Source organism: Lutra lutra, chromosome 8, assembly GCF_902655055.1.
Source record: "Lutra lutra chromosome 8, mLutLut1.2, whole genome shotgun sequence".
NCBI classification, from domain to species: domain Eukaryota; kingdom Metazoa; phylum Chordata; class Mammalia; order Carnivora; family Mustelidae; genus Lutra; species Lutra lutra.
This window is the reverse complement of record NC_062285.1, coordinates 25,451,607-25,469,391: the sequence shown is the minus strand read 5'-3', so window position 1 is coordinate 25,469,391 and position 17,785 is coordinate 25,451,607. Positions and strand designations below refer to the sequence as shown.

The 17,785-nt window shown below is 41.3% G+C and overlaps 1 protein-coding gene across 2 annotated transcripts in view; it reads right to left on the bottom strand.

The window, feature by feature from the left end:
* Positions 1-17,785, bottom strand: part of FRMD4A (FERM domain containing 4A) — a 622,361-nt gene that overhangs the window by 433,857 nt on the left and 170,719 nt on the right. The window lies entirely within an intron of this gene.

Genomic DNA, 17,785 nt, shown 5'->3' with positions numbered 1-17,785 from the left:
GAGTCACCAGTAAGAGGTGAGATGGTCTAAGAGTCAACCTCCAGGGGGTCTTCATCATGTTCTCAAGATGAGTTATTTGGCTGTAGATGTGGGGGCCAAACCATAACTTCTAACCTGAGATGCCAGTACAGCATTGCTAAGATTGCAGGCTCTTTACCTAGATTGTCTAAGTTCACATTCTGGCTCCCCCACTTACTATATAATCTTGGGACAGTTACTTAATGTTTCTGAGTCTTGGTTTTCTTGTCTGAAAAGGAGTGGATGCTCTAAATAATTCCTTTCTGGAGGTGTTTAAGTCTCAGAACCCTGCCTGGGATAGCGTATGCTCTCGATAACATTGGTTGTTATCATTCCCTTAAGAGGTACTCTCTGTATAAATGTGTATTATGCTATTGGTACAATGTTACAGAGAAGGTGTTGGAGAAACTCAGACCCACCATGCATTTGACCAGTGCACATATCCTGTTTACCATTCTGGAGTCCAAGAGACATAGTCAGCTATTCAAAGGAAATAAAATATTTTAACTGCCCTTCTTCAGTTTCAGATTGATGAGCTCCAGGAAGTGTACATGTCATGACTGTTTTATAGAAGTTACCATTTTTCGGGGCACCTGGGTGGCTCAGTGGGTTAAAGGCTCTGCCTTCGGCTCAGGTCATGATCCCAGGGTCCTGGGATCGAGCCCCACATCGGGCTCTCTGCTCAGCAAGGAGCCTGCTTTACCCTCTCTCTCTGCCTGCCTCTCTGCCTACTTGTGATCTCTCTTGTCAAATAAATAAATAAAATCTTTAAAAAAAAAAAAAAGAAGTTACCATTTTTCAACAAAGTTAACCAAAATTCATGGTCATGAGTTGACCATGACCTCACCAGGAATTCTCCTTTGCAAACAGTGAATAAACAAAGAAGATAATCTCATAGAGATTGAGAATCAAGAGGAAATGTTTTTTAAAAAAGAAATAATGAAATTAACCTTTTTCTCCCTGTTTCTTGTGAGGACTTACAGAACCAAGAATGTTAAACTTTAAGAGCTGTATCAAGACATTATAGTGTTAATGTGTTTTCACCTTATTAGAGGTTTACACTAAGATTTTACTTCTCACATACTCAGACATATGCAAATGCTCACACATTTGTAATTATAAACAAGCTATAATACAGACTTACATATATACACATCACTGAAAAAAAAGCCTAATTCACACACCAAAGCACAGAAATGACAAAATATTGATAAGGATGATTCTAGGAACCCATAAACATCATGAGAAGTCAAAAGTCAAGTTCTTAAAACTTACCAACCTGTACTTGTTTAGAGATAAAATGTGCTCTTTCACAGACCAATTGTTTTCACAGAAAACTCATGTCATGGAAGAATTTCAATTGAAAAATGAAGTACAATATTTATCAGGCAACTGGATGCCTCCCATAAGATGCTTAGTATTTCAATATTAATTACAATAGAGGCATAAAAATATCCAGTGGGTTTGGGGGCACCTGGGTGGCTCCATGGGTTAAGCCTCTGCCTTTGGCTTGGGTCATGATCTCGGGGTCCTGGGACTGAGCCCCACACCAGGCTCTCTGTTTGGTGGGAAGCCTGCTTCTCTCTCTCTCTCTGCCTGCCTCTCTGCCTACTTGTGATCTCTGTCTGTCAAATAAATAAATAAAATCTTAAAAAAATATATCCAATAGGTTTGATCTAAATGTCTTTTAAATAGTCCCCCTATCACCTTAAATACGGAGTCAGCTCCGGTTCCTACCCTCAGGAAGGGTAGAAGAAGGAGGCATGCATGCTTCTGGTCCCCAAGTGACATCCCAATCCTAGCCAGTTCTTTTTCATTTAAGTCTTAGGTTCTTACCGTTGACTATAAAAAGAAGTACGTGAAGAAGCACAGACTTTTAACACATTTAATACATGACTTCCCTGGTAAAAACAAAAACAAAAATGATGCCCATGTCTTAAAGGTAGAGAGTAAGTAGTAGCAGCTTCATTGTCAGAGTATAATTAGATTGGTATTTTCATTTACACTGCATAGCTGAAGTAGACATGATATTACTTCATTTGTACATTGCTTAATTTTTTACATGTTAATGGCACAAGATTGTATTCCTGTCCAGCCAATTCACCTGTTTTTTTTTTTCTCCACCCTAGACCTGCTTTGACCTCATGAGCAGCTCCAAGAGATTTCACTAAGAATATTGTATTTTCTTTATTAATTAAAGACTGGGGGACTCAGCCAATGATTTGTTTTTTTCCTTTAACACATATTCACCCTCCTACTTCTCACTTCCCTTTTCACAGATTCAGAAAGCCTATGGCACTCCATCACAGGTGGTTTCCTAGGAGACTCACTCACAGCCAGAACCCCAAACTACACATTTCCATTTTCCTTCCCACCTCCTCTCCAATAAGCTTTAGCTAGTGAAACAAGGTGAAAAGACATCAGCATTTTTAAAAATTACTCTACAAATTACTCTACCGATTTCTTACTCATTCATGGGGAAAAAAATGCAATTGCAGACTATGGGCTTTTTCTAGACAAATCTCAATTTGGAATCATACCTAATACCCAAAGTATTGGATTTGTCATATGCTCAGGGATTTTCATGCTGCTCAGAGGCTAAAACGGAGGTTACTGAAATGCCTTGACTTCCCAGTCCTAAGCTCCATGGGTAGCTCTGGTTGTTTATTTGCTGATATACCCCTTGTGCCCAATGCAGGAGAATGAATATCAGACTGAAGGAACAGAACCTTCTGCAGTGAGAACAGCCCACCCCTCCTTCCACCCAGAGGGTGCATTTCCTGGAAATGCTGTAGGTTTAATTTTTGGAGGTGTTTAATTCATTTTTTTTCTCATATTTTTCTCTCCTTTGCTTTAGAAAGGCAGCAGACCCTTGTGACCCTCACTTAAGGAAGGTTTCCACCCCAGATCAAAGGCAGTAGCTGCTCACAGGACATTTCCTACCCCAGCTGTAGTTTCCTAAAACCAAGTTCATTGAAAAGATATTGACAGGATTCGCAGGGGGAGATGAGAGGGAGCAGGACTTTGAGTAGTATGAAGGGAAGGCTATGTCTCTCAATACACTAGAATTTGCCCTAAAATAAACAAACAAACAAACAAATAAATAAATAAATAACGAGGCTAAACCAGGATATATTCATGTACTCACATTAGAGAACTCTAAAGATAGGATCTGGCTAGCATCTTGGTTGCACTCACCAAGGGGCCACCTGAGGACAAATGTCTTCCTTCTAGACCGCCTTTGTTGAGCACCTGCATTTAAGAATGGAGAGAAGAGGGACTCCCCAAGCCTGAGACAGGGGTAGAGGTCAGGCGGTTCCATGTTCAATGAGTAGTAGAGATCTTTACCTTGCTCTCTGGCAGAGCCCCAGGAAGAGACACAATCCAAGGGAAAAATATTAGCAAGGGGCTCCTGGGAATGCTGGACCTTAGGCACTAAGGGTCTAGGCTATGGCAAAGAGTCCTGGGCCCCACACAAGGAAGGAAAGCAGAGTACTACCTGACTTCTCCCATGCAGCTTGACAGTGAGTGGTCAGTGGTGTCATGGTGGAGAGGCATGGTGAGATATTTACCCATTTTCCATGCACCATGTGAGAAGAATAACAAGATTAAAATCTCCCACCCTTTTAGAGGGATGAAGACTTAGATTCAAATTAATTCCATTTAAGAAAATAGAGAAATAGACATTCTTGCACACTTGTGTTTATAGATAGACTATTATTCACCTGTGCTACATAGATACTAACTTTTGTATGTCTCCTGACAGACTTTTCTTTTCTTTTCTTTTTTAAGATTTTATTTATTTATTTCACAGAAGAGAGAGCATGCAAGCATGAGCTGGGGGTGTGTTGGGGGTAGGAGGAGCAGAGGGAGAAGGAGAAGCAGACTCTCCCCTACTTGTGGTTCAATCTCAGGACCCTGAGATCATGACCTGAACTGAAAGCAGACACTTAACTGACTGAACCACCCAGGTGCCCCCTGAAAGACTTTCCTGATGAAGCCAGAAAACAGCCAGAAAAAAATGGTATATACCACATATGACTGCTGATAACTCACTTTCTGCACTCATGACAGACATTATTAATTAAGCCATCATACTTTTCATTGTAAATTAAACGTATTTGTTACACACACACACGCACACACACACACACACACTCAATGAAATTAAAATTACCTACACACACTCAGATAGAATCACAGGAACTTCAACATGGGGCTCCAGACAGCCACAGCAACCAATGAGAACTGATACAAAATAGGAATCCTATTTGCCTTTCCTTCCATAGGGTGAGGACATACCAGTGTGTAGAACGTAGTCATTCATAAAAGTCATTCCCAGTGTCAGTCATCTGAGAGGAGTGATGGGTCATTGGACAAGAAAACAGACCCAGGAGTATGCCTTCATGTTCTGATTTTTCTCTTCTCCCCCGAGCTCTGTGTCAAAGGGAAGTACAATCCCAGGCTTGTTGTCTGCTGGCTTGCTCAATGGGAAGTGGTGAGAGAAGAATGGAGGAAGACCCTTTTTCTCTACTTCCTGTAGTGTTGTCTCCCATTTGAGCTGTCTCTTCCTCCATGAGCTGGGCTCTTACCAGGAAGCCTCTGCTGTCATGCTGAGTCCTAACAGATGGCTCAGGCTGGTACTTTCTTTTAACCTCCCCTCCTCCCTGTGTCCCTGTAGCCTTCTGGGGTGGGGGGGTAGTGGCTTCCTGCTGTCACTTTTCCATCCTCTGCTGGGCTTCGTAGCTCTCCCAGCACCTGGGTAACCAATTCCCTGTCTGAAATGATCTGTGTTTGAAATTCTTGACTGGAGCCTGACTGAAACAGGAAATGACCCCAGACAGGCTGAACAGGCACGTTCTCTCTTGACTTCAAGTTCTAGGATGTGAATTTTGAGAGCTTCTAACAGCTTTGTAGGAACTGCAGGGTATGAAGAAGGAGGACCTCGGACAAATAAAGGGGCCAGCAGTAGACTACAGAAGGACAGGAAACTGGAGATGGAGAAATTACCCCTCCTGATAGAGATTACCATTGTAAATCTGTCTGCTTCCCTTTGATATCATTGAGACTTTAGAAAGTCATATGGGAATATTCCAGCTGGGTCTCAGCTGTACTGAGAGGTTTGATTTCACTTCAGAAATGTGTGGACCCCTTTTAAGTACAACCTACTACCAGGCTTCCGATGTTGGCCTAACTTGTTTTTATTATAATTTTAGTTATTTAAATGTGTACCACCAGAAGAAAATCTATTTATGATTACATTCTTACATAACTCTAAAATCAAATTTGTAAATTAAATATATACATATATATAAAAATCAACAAAATCCAAATGAACACAACTGATTTAATCTGATGACATATATATATATAATCTTATTTTTTAATTTTAATTTTATATTTTAAATTCTAACTTTTTAAATTTTAATTTTGCTTTTTAAATTTTATATATATGTATATACATATGTATATATAAAATTTTATTTTTTTTTAACTGAAACTAAATTGCTTGAATAAGTTTCTGACTCCGACTGAGCAGGTTCTTAGAGTGTGGCATGCCTATATTCCCACGTGCCGGATAAGGAGTCCATTCTCCTAGCATTTTCTTGCTGCCCAAACCTCTGCACAACCTTTAATACTACAAGGTGATGCCCTTGACCTACATTTGACAGAACCACATCATTTATTACTAAGTAAATCTTTGCTCTTTCCTCATTAGCCTGAAAGGAACACGGTGGACCGCTCAACCATGGGCCAGTGTCCAGCCAAGGGATAGTCATCAGATGGCGCATACTCTCCTACTCTTTGTGTATTGAAGATTATTATGTTAAAACACAAAATGAAAATGCTTATGGAGGTCCCCTGAGACATAGGAATAGTTCTAGAAAATAGGAATATTGCCCTTGAGGCCAGTCTAATAGTGGTGGCAGTAATAATGAACAATCCCCAAGGAAGATGGACCTCAAGGAAAGGGAAGGGAAGCTCAAAGGATTAGCTCCTGTACCTTTCCTCATGGACACTGTCCTTCCTTTGACAGCCTTACAGGACGAGAGCTTGGTTCTACTAACAGTCCTTACAGTTTTATGAAGTTTGCATAAGGACAATAAAATCAAGTGACCCTGACCAGGCCATATTGATGGATGTCATATATTAATTAATTAATACATTAATTAGTGACATATATCAATGCCATACAGATAATACAATGAGCATCAGGGAAGAAGCTGAGATACTGGAATGATACTGAAAGTACATGTTTGAGTGGAATGATAGTGAATAGAAGTTTTGGAGGGAAGTAATAAAATTCTCTCTTACTCTCATGGACACAATGTAGCAATGTTTCTGTATGTAGGCAGGAACATTTACACTGCCTATTTTCTGGCGTCCTTAATTGTCCACAGATATGCATACCACAGAACACAGTGGAGACAGAGGTGTAGCATAAGGGAAATAAAACATGTTTTAATAGTCACTGTCCTTGGGGAGCAATTTAGTCACTGTTAGGATGCTCATACCTCACAGTCCAGCAATTCCCCTTCCAGGTGTAGATGCTAGGGAAAAGTGTAAGAGGAGACATGTATAAGAACAGACATGGCAATATTGTTTGTAATGATTGAAAAGACAGAGAGAGAGGTTTACCCACAAGAGGACAGATATATGACTGATGGTATATGCACCGTTCATGCACCGTTATGCTCAAGCAATTCATAAAGGAGGGAAAATGAATGAACTACAACTGTGCACATCCATGCTCTTGACCCCCCCCAACAGACACACACATACACAAACTACTGAGTGGAAAGAACACATTGCAGAAGATTCATACACTTGGAATGTATATACTTAGGCACAAAATATTTGTAATAAAAATATGAATAAGGATATGTTATGATAAATACCAAATTCAGGATAGATATTACCTCTGGGAGGGGAGTGAGGGGTGCAATTGGAGAAGGTACACAGGGACTTCAACTCTATCAGCAGTTTTATTTTCTTAAGCTAACTGATACATATATAGGTCTATACTCTTTATGTGTTTTTTGTGTACCTGAAATAAACCATGATAAAGAAAACATTTTAACAAATCAGTCATCTTACATAAAACTCAACTCTGCTTGAAGAACACTTTAATGGAAATGTTTGAAGCTTCTATAGATGCCCAGACACGCATGGAACAGAGCTTGCCTGGGACAGAGCTTGTAAACCTGAGTACAAGCCTTGTCTGATGAGCTCATTGGGTTTTTCCATCAAAAAAAGGCTTATTTACTCTCTTCTTATTCTATCAAGACTCTCTACATGAAAATATTAGTCTGTAAAGTAAAAGGAACTTTGCAGCAATCTGGATAAGTGCTTTTCTTAAAGCAAAAGCATTTTTCTTAAAGTAGTTGGTTTTACTGTTCATGGTGGTTCATTTACTTGATAGAGAAAAAGCTCCTAGGGGCAGAGAAAAGGAAGGCATATATTTCCACTGACAAAACTTGTCACCCTTTGGGAGCCCTGGGGTTCAGGCCTGAAAGTTATAACAAAAGTATAAACTGAATCTAAAACCAAGTTGAAAAAGACTCACCTGTGCTTTTTTTTTTTTTTTTTTAATTTGTCAGAGAGAGAGAGAGAGAGAGCGAGTGAGCACAGGCAGACAGAGAGGCAGGCAGAGTCAGAGGGAGAAGCAGGCTCCCTGCCGAGCAGGGGGCCCGATGTGGGACTCGATCCCAGGATGCCGGGATCATGACCTGAACCGAAGGCAGATGCTTAACCAACTGAGCCATCCAGGCGTCCCTCACCTGTGCTTCTTAAAAGAGGTGCCATACATTAGACTAATATAACGAAGAGGGCATTCAGCAATTGTTCCAACACAACTGGGACATGGATCTTACATAGAGCCTTTGAGACTTTGCCAAGGCTCCTTGTCTATCTCTGCTCCCAAGTGGGGCCTAAAACCTACTGTCATTTGGCTCATCCTTCATTCTTCTTCCTGAGGAACTTTGTCATCTTTATATCATAATCAGAATACCAAAACCCACAAGATAGGTTTGGGAGACATCTGGATTAGTGAAAAGACTGAGTATGGGATTTGTAGCCAAATAAGGGTTCAGATCCTGGCTCCCTCCCCTTATTGGAGGTAGAACTTTCTTGGGAAAGTTACCTGGCTTTTTTGAGCCTCAGTTTTCTCAGCTTTAAAATGGGGATGAAGACACCTAACTCATGCATGAATAACAGTGGCTAGAACTCAGCAGATGACATCATTGTCCCCTTCATTCTGGAGCCCAGTCAACACCAGCACACAGCACACAGCTCCTGCTACAGGTGTGCCCTGCTGTTCTGCCTCACATGAAGGCCACCTAATCCTATGCAATTGGCATGTACACATCTGTAGGTGAATATTAACCTTCTACGGTACAGCACACACAGGACATAAGGCAGATATTTCATGAATGAAATGTTAACTCTGCATTTAGCTAAACTTCCCATCTATTTGGGACAAGCCTAAGGGCTTAATCCTTGGATGATGGTTTTGTCTGTTCAACAGCCATCTGTTGAACATCATATGAATGACCGGGTGTAGCAGGTGTAATGTGTTTACTGGAGGTAATGGATGTGGCAGTGGAGACATGGAAAAAAGAGACATTAATAAGTCTGCCCCTCAAATCAGGGGAGGCCTCATGGAAGAAGTGATATTTGAGTCAACTCTAGGGACTATGGAATTTCCAGGTAGACAAAGAGGAGAGCATAATCTAGGCACGAGATTTGCCAAGTCAAAGTCATGGGCCGTGGTAAAGCATCAGTAATGCTAGAGCATAAGATCCCAGAAGGCAGTGGTAGCAGCAGAGACTTGATCAGTAGGCAGGTACTGATCACAAAGGACCTGAGTGTCACACTAAGGCTAGAATTTTCTCCCAAAGGCAATGGGGGCAGCTAAAGAATTTTGAGAAGAAAAATTACATGACTGGATTTGTGGTTTAGAACAGAGGCTCCATCAGTAATGAACTGATGGATGAGAGGGTGTGAATCATGGAGCCAAAAGCCCAGCTAGGAGACTATGGGAAGAATCCAGTCAGAAGATGGCCACTTGCACCAGCTCTATGACCATGTGGAAGAAAAGGAAGGGAAAGACAAGACATAGTGGAGAAATGAAATAACAGGACATGGAAACTGATGAGATATGAAGAGCAGGGCGTGAGGAGAGGGGTATAAAGACCCAAGTGTCTGCCATGGGCCGGGATAGAGAGGTCTGTCAGCCCATGAGATAAGGAACATAGAGAGAGGAGCAGCTTCAGGGGCATAACAATAAGTGCATGCTTCTATTAACTCAAATATGTCTCTGGGATATAGCCAGGGGCTGATGAAAAAACGACAAATTCAAGCAATGACTTTGGTGTGTAGCTATAAAACCTGAGCATGGTGTAGACTGGGGACAGATTTTTTGGAGGCCTTACATAACAGCGGTCAGCAAGTACAAGAACTTGGACCCAATTATCTGGGGAGACCGCAGGGAAATGCTCCCTCAGCTGACGATACCCTTATATCAGAGTGCCTTGGTATCTGCAGCAACTAGCTTAGAAAATCCGCACAGGCATGCAATTAAACAAAAGAGAAATATCTGAAACAACACGTGGACTGGAAGAGAGAGAGAGATTGAGAGAAACTCAAGATCGGTGTTAAATTGACTGGGAAGAAAGTATGGAAAACCACCAAGTGAACTGCTTAGAACTTCTCCGGTCCCCTGTGTCCACATTTGCCCTCTGACCTGACCCTGTGTCCCTCCCGCACAATGGGAGCACTGAGCTAATTCATTCTTTGTGTGTGATCATCAGCTTTCTCTACAGAGGTCAAAGCGCTCTGGGTATTCATCCGACCAAATATGCTTGTACCAGAGGTCCCGGGCTGTGCCAAAATCCCGACGACAAAATAGCACTGCAGGGAGACTATACGGTCAAAATAGGATATTAGGAGAGCAACTGCAATTTACCAGTATTAGACAAATCCCAGTTTTATGGGTTCTTTGGTTGTACCAATAAATCAGGTAGAGCCAGCCTGTTTAACACAATAGCCAACTAACCGTGTGTGTCTACTGAGTACTTGAAATGTGGCCAGTCTGGATTGAGATGTGCTATAAAATGCACACCAGACTTTGAAGACAATATGGAAAAAAAAGATGTAAAATACCTCATTCACAATTTTTATATTGATTATATGGGGAGATGATAATGATGGATATATTTGGCTAAAATAAAAAATATTATTAAAACTACTTACACCTGTGTCTTTTAATTTTTTTAATGTGGCTACTAGGAAATATAAAATTATACCTGTGGCTCCCATTGTGGTTTAAATTATATTTCTACTGGCCAGCACTGGGTTAAAGGTTGTTTGTTTGTTTGTTTTTTTAAAGATTTTATTTATTTATTTGACAGACAGAGATCACAAGTAGGCAGAGAGGCAGGCAGAGAGAGAGAGGGAGAAGCAGGCTTCCTGCTGAGCAGAGAGCCTGATGTGGGGCTCGATTCCAGGACCCTGGGATCATGACCCAAGTTGAAGGCAGAGGCTTTAACCCACTGAGCCACCCAGGTGCCCCTGGGTTAAAGGTTTTAAGTATCCTTCACTCCTCGCATATACTAGGCATATCCTTGGGCACATACTATGCTCCATTGTCTTATTTATCCCCAAAATGAAAACACAGTAACTTAGAGTAAGTGTTAATATTATTCCAATCTACCCATGGTAGACATACCCAAGAGCTCTGCCCCAGAGGAAACCATGATTTACTCCAGCTACAAAATGAAGACTTGCTTTATAGCTTGTAGGGTAATATCTAAATCCTGCTCTGTTTCTATCATATACACTGGCACTGGAATCAACTTCGAAGCATCAATGTTGGAAGTGAATGACACCCCCCCACACACACATAGGCAGGCACACTAAATATGAATCTTTCACCAAGAATCTGTGAAGACTGAAGAATAGTAGAAAGTACATGTATGTGCTTAGGGTTATTCTAGTTCTCAAAGCTAATTGTTGAAGTAAAGACTTTGGTCTTTATATATTTCATAGTTTCCTATACTGTTTTCTAACCTGGTTTCCCTGGTGTTAAATACAGTGTTTTACTTTGAAATCTTAGGAGAAATGACTACATTTAGGTTTCCTCATTTAGGAAATATGTCCAAGTTCATGCTCTTTGTGTAAAATAAAGGAAACCTTTTAAGACTAAATAGGATCCTCCTTCAGGCATTTTTTCCCTTTGAAGACACTCAGTTATTACCATTAACGTAATTCCCTTTGAATATCAATGTGAAGTTAATTTACCCAATTGCTATCATCTTCTTGTATTAAAAGCATCACATTTAGTGAAAAAGAATGTGGCCTTTGGAAAAATCATTTTCTCCTGCTTGTAGCTCCTGGAGTGTGCACTCTGACTCATTTTCAAGGAAAAGCGATTGGGTTGCTTTGTTTTGTTTGTGGACCCTTCAACATTTCTCCTTTTGTTTGTACAACATTGACAGACGTAAATGTTTATTGCCTGACACTCGATATGAACGTGTAATGAGTCCTCCCTGGATGAATAAGTAAATGAGATAGAAGAATGGCTGGACTACTCTGCGGCTCCGAGTTCTCTTCCTCCCCCGCTTGGGATGTAGCACACAGATCTGACTGGAACATGAATAGAATTGCCACAAATTAATCAACTCCCCAATTTTGTATATATCAGAAATCATCAAAAATCCTCATGTCACGCCTTCCCCCTCCGTCAGTTATGTTATGCTCTACCCACCACATTCCTATTCCAGTTTAATTATACAGTGTGAGGTCAGTGGCTTAGGGATTTTCATCTGCCTTCTTCTCACCAACTGGGTATCTCCCCCTGCAAGTGCAGCGTGGCCTCCCAACCCCTAGAAGCGGGCCACTCGGGGCCCTGACTGACAAAGCCAGTGGCCTGCATATCCTCATTCCACAGGGCTGTCCAGACGGCTTCATAAAATCTTCTGGGCCAACAGGAGTTTTGTTGGGACATGACAGAAAGGACTTTAAATCAACCATGGCTTTGAAAGGCCAACATTTACCAGGCTGACACTTGTGGTCTGTTCTGGACTCTTTTATCTGCCTTCTGGGGTGTGGAATATGGCTTGCATCCTGCCTTTGCCTAGGCCTAGTCTTAGAAGGCCAAACCTTCATTGTTGGGAAATGTAAGAGCTGTTCAATCTGGAACATCCATCCCCAGAAGGAGCCTCCTGTGCTGCTGCCTGTCCCCAGTCCTCCCTGGTGGACTGTAGCTATTGTAGTGAAGATCACGTGAGATGATGTAGGTTCAACTTTGCAAGATCCAAAGCATAAAAGAGAGATTGTTCTTTTACTAAGTTGTCAGTTAAGAGATGACAAAACCAAAGACTAAAGGAGGAAGGTGATTTTCTTGAGGTTTTAGAGAGGAACCCTTCGGCTTAAGCTGCGTCTACAGTCCTTTCCTCTAAACAATCTACCTGCCATAATTACTTCTCATGAAAGGCTTTATTCTAATGAGAGGGGATTCGTGCTCTAGAAACAACTGTTTTATTCTGGGCTCTCTGAGCCGCACCTTGACAGGCAAAGACCCCACTTCACAGGGATCTTGCAGTGGGAGGAACGCTCTTTCCGTGTCTCAGCAGCAACATCTTGAAAATACATTGCCTGCCTTCCCTACTTTTACTCATGATGATATCAACTCATTCCAAACATTGTCATGAAACTTGTATTTCTTCATATATTCATTTATATACTTCCTCATACATTCGTACTCGTACTAGTTAGCATTTGTTATGATGTACCAAGACCTTGTGGGCATTAAAAAGTATTTACTTCTAACAGCAACCTTTGATATAGATCCTATTTTTTAAAAGCATTTTTATTTATTTACTTTAGATAGCATGAGAGAGACTGTGAGAGAGAGAGAGCAAGCAGTGGGAGGGGCAGAGGGAGAGAATCTCCAGCAGACTCCCTGCTGAGCGCAAAGCCCTCACAGAGGGCTCGATCCCACCACCCTGAGACCATGACCTGGGTTGAAATCAAGAGTTGGATGCTTCACCAACTGAGCCACCCAAGGTGCCCCTATAGGTCCTATTGTTGTATGCATTTACAAATGAGGAAACTGAGATTCAGGAAACACCGCAGGAAGGGACAGAGCTAAGGTGTGAGTCTGTAGTCTCATTAGGACAGGCTATGATGCCTCGCACATCTCCTTTTCCACATTAACACAAAAAATTATCCTACACTCCTCACCTTCCTTTGAACAGTTCACATTTGCCTTGAAAGGGGTTGTTTGAAAATGAATAAACTCATTTCCTATTTGCACACAACTGAGTTCAGTGGTTCAATAAATGCATTACAGGAGCTCTGTGTATAGGAATTTGATGCATGCCTCATAAACAAACCTATTTCTGGTTTTATTGGCTTTATGGTAAAAATTCATGGCACCATAAAAACATGGGATGTCTTAAAGGCTTCTGGCTTCACAAGGAGGATCAACCTTACATGTCTCAGAGGCCTTTAGATTAGAAACCATACCAACCTTTCTCAGGAAAACATTTTGATGTCAAGAAACAGCGCCTTGAATTGAATCTAAACCTGTCACGCTTCAGCTTCTGCAGGTTTCCTCTTATTTAAGCCTCCGTGAAGATAAAGGATAGCCTGTCATTAGCTGGTGAATAATCTTCTGGATATTTCATGTGTTTGGCAGTAATTGTGAAGCCCTCCTTAGTCTTCCTTGCTCAGGCTTACCATTCTTTCGTCCCTAATGATTCCTGGTTCACAGAGCTGTTTAAAAGGGATAGTTCAATATTTTATCAGAATCCCTGTATCAAGAAGGTGGAACACAATGGATCATTTCAGCCACTATGCTCCATGGAGTCCTGGCAAAGTTTCAAGCCGATTTAGCATAATTCTAAGTAACTGTAAGGGTTTCATGTACTGTATGATTATTGGTCTAACGAGCCAGAGAACCTTTGATTGTACTCTTTTGATTCTTTCTTTTGCTATCTGCATTATCTGTAATTTTAGGATTTTTCCATCTAACATCTATATCTAATGTGCTCCCTCAATTGCAGTGTGGTGAAGAAGGATGATTCTTGGACTCACCGGAGCTATGTGTGGCACTTACTGTAGCTATGCAAGAGCTGGACTCACGGGACACAATTCAAATGCTCATTCTTGATTCTCTCAGCTTCCAGTTCCCTGTAAATGTCCCTTTCATAAATGGATGATCCTTTCAGAAGACTTCCCTTAGAAAACAACTTTATGCACACAGATCTGAAGTCATTCCTTCCAGAAAGTAACTGAAGTGCAATAAAGGAAGACACAATGACTTTGTGGTAGCAATAAGGGAAGTCTAGATAGATACCAAGCATCTTCTCTGGGAAGTTAGCTAATTGTAAATGGACTGTAATTGTAAATGGATGTAAACAGGTATTAAAGACAACATAGGGCACCAAGGTGGCTCAGTCGGTTAAGCATCTGTCTTCAGCTCAGGTCATGATCGCAGGGTCCTAAGATCGAGCCCTGGATCAGGCTCTCTGCTCAGTGGGGAATCTGCTTCTCTCTCTACCTCTCCCTCTGTGTGTGCTTTCTCTCTCTAGGTCTCTCTCAAATAACAAAGTTTTTTAAAAAGACAATAATATCACAGCACACTAACTAAAAAGTCCAGCTAGTCCACAAAATAGTCACCAAATTGCCAAGTTAAACTTTGTAGAAGTTTAAACTCCAGTCTTTCTAGGGAGGTTAATTTAGGTCCACTCTCCACTTACTGTGCAAGCATTTGATAAACAGACAAACAAACATCTATAACCTTGTTTGGATGCAAAGAAGGACCTCCAGTTCCTCAAAATATTTAAAAATAGAACTACCATAAGACTCAGAGATTCCACTTCTGGGTATTTATCTGAAGGAAATGAAATCAGTACCTGAAAAAGATACCTGTGCCCCCATCTTCACTGCAGCATTATTTATAATAGTCAAGACAAGAGAAAAGCATCTGTGGACAGATGAATGGATAAAGAAATTATGTGCATATACAATGGAATATTATTCAACCGTAAAGAAGAAGACTCCAGCATTTGTGACAACATGGATGGACTCACCCTGAGGACATTAAGCTAAGTGAAAGAAGTCAGACGGAGAAAGACAAACATGATGGGATCCCTCTTACATGCAGAATCTACCAAATAAAAAGCAGACAACAAAACCAAACTCACAATAAAAGAGATCAGATCTGAGTTTGCCAGAGGTGGGGGGGGATTGGAGGAAGGTGGTCCAAAGGTGCAAATTTCCAGTTATAAGAACAGTAAGTCCTGAGGATGGAATGTACAGCACGTGACTATCGCTAACCATGCTGTATGGTATATTTGGAAGTTCCTGAGAGAGGAAATCCTAGAAGTTCTCATCATAAGGAAAGAGATTTTTGGTATTTTTTGGTAACTACAGGCAGAGATGGATGTTAAATAAACTTCTGTGGCTTTGTATACCTTAGCCTTATACGGTGCCATATGTCATTTTATCTCAATAAAACTGAAGGAGAAAAAGATGGATGTCCAACAAGCCACCTTACCCCTCCTCACTCCCCTCCCTCCTTCTCCTCTCTCCCTTCCTCTTCTCTTTTCTCTCCTCCTTCCTTCTTCATCCTCTTTTGACGCCATGGCGGGCCCAGAACACACACCCTGCAGAGTGCAGACTTGTCTTGAGTACACATGGCCCTGGCCAGGTGCTCACTGCAAACTCCACAGCAGGCACTGGCAAGCAGGAATCACAAGAAGCCGAAGATGAGGGGGGATGTTTTTTGCCAGCCTCCTTCACTGGAGGGAATGCACCGAGGATTAAAGAGAATCACGGAGGTTGGTGGATTAAAAATCGAATCAGAAAAGGACACATTTTAAAAAGTACACAAAGATGAACAGTTATAAAAATTCTTTCCTTTGCCCTCATAGGAGAAACGACTCAATCAGCGTCTCTCTTTTTTCCCTTTTTCTTCCCCCCTGCCTCTGCAAACATCATTTGTTATGGTTAGAATCCTGAGGTCCGTGTCACAGCCTGCCAGGAGGCCAGTCAGAAGTATATCCATCAGCCTGGAGACTCTCTAGATTGCATTATATAGAAAAGAAAGAATAAGTAGTGTGCCCAAGTGAATCCAGCCGAGAGCCAAAAGCTGTGCTAAGCCCGTGTATCACTGACAACACACTGCCTGTGACATGGGGAGGCCAGCTGCCGCCCTGTCTGTTTCTAGGTACATCAAGTGTGGCCACCACCCAGGAGACAGTGTGTGCTCAGGTGCCCCCTTTGCAACTGCCTTCATTTTCACACTCGTGGACATTTTGCCCACCCTGTTTTGCCACTTCCAGTTAATCTCATGCATATTTATGTGCCAATTATGCAAATCCCCAGATAAAAATGCATTAAGCACCCATGATTTAGACTGGTTAAGTCTATTACATGGCATAATGAAATTACTGCATGATGTCCAATTTACCTCAACACTTGTTTTAAACTGTCAGTAAGTTATTAAGTAACCATAACACACCAAAATTTAGCTCTAGGAGGCTTTCTTTGTCCAGCTCTCATGATACCATGAAATCAGAAACTTCAAGCTGAATCCTTACTAAAGGAGGAGAATATTCTAGAATAGGCTTAATGAGGCATAATGTGGAATAAAGTTTAAAAATGACAACACATTATCACTGATATAAGTCTTTGGGTAAATTTTCAAAAATCACTGGGCAATTTCAACAACACAGGACATAGCAATTTAGGAACTAAAGCTGAGTCTTACCAATGGGATCTCATTTCATAGTCAAGTCCCGTTCCCTGAGTAGGCAACTGTATGTTGCCAAATTCAAGTGTAATTTGAATCTTCATTATGGATATATAAATTTCCAGCATCAGAAATAAAGAAATGAAAGAAGAATCCACAGGAGCAACTTAACACACACACACACACCTTGAAATCTAAAAAAGGGTTTGAATAAGAATCAGTTTCCTATATGAGATTTTTATGTTTGAACTTTGGTGGGACCCAAACCCCCATAGTTTCGACATTCACTAGACAACTAGATGGTTAAGGAACAAACTGTGCTGTGAATTAAATGATAAATATAATATATGAGTAGTCTGACCCCCTGACGTCTATTTCTCCCCTACTACAGCATGCCATTTTAAGCGGCCCACCATGGGACTTACTCAGCGTTTGGGTCCTGATTCATTTGCATAGGAAACTCCCCTCCATGTCTATGAGAGTTGTACTCCTGTAAGGTTATGAGCTCAGATCCATTGATCTGATGGAAGCAGAGTGTGCATGGTACAAGGATAGAGGGTCTGAGGCAGTAATTTCAAAAACTAGTCAAATAAACAGATTATAATAACATCCCCGAAGGTATTCATATACTATCATATACTATCCTGTTAATAAAGGGTGCCATTTGCCATTTTCTTTGCAGTAGTACAAGATATTATGAACTGGTACCTGCTGTTTCCACAGCCCCTTGGATTGAGATATGCAGCCTACAACCATCAGGACTTCATCTACATAATCAGTGAGAGCAAACAGGTTACAGACGGATCTCACAGAAGATCAGACAGATGGACAGACAGCCAAAGGGTTGGAATTAGACTCTCTGGTAACAAACCCTCTCTTGGGGCGATCCTTCCAGAACAACTATCAGATGAGAGGGAGATCAGGAATTCTCCCAAAGGATGGGACGGTTTCATGCTTAAGACCCTAGTTCTAATATTTTCTTAATACATTGTGGTCATGCTCATT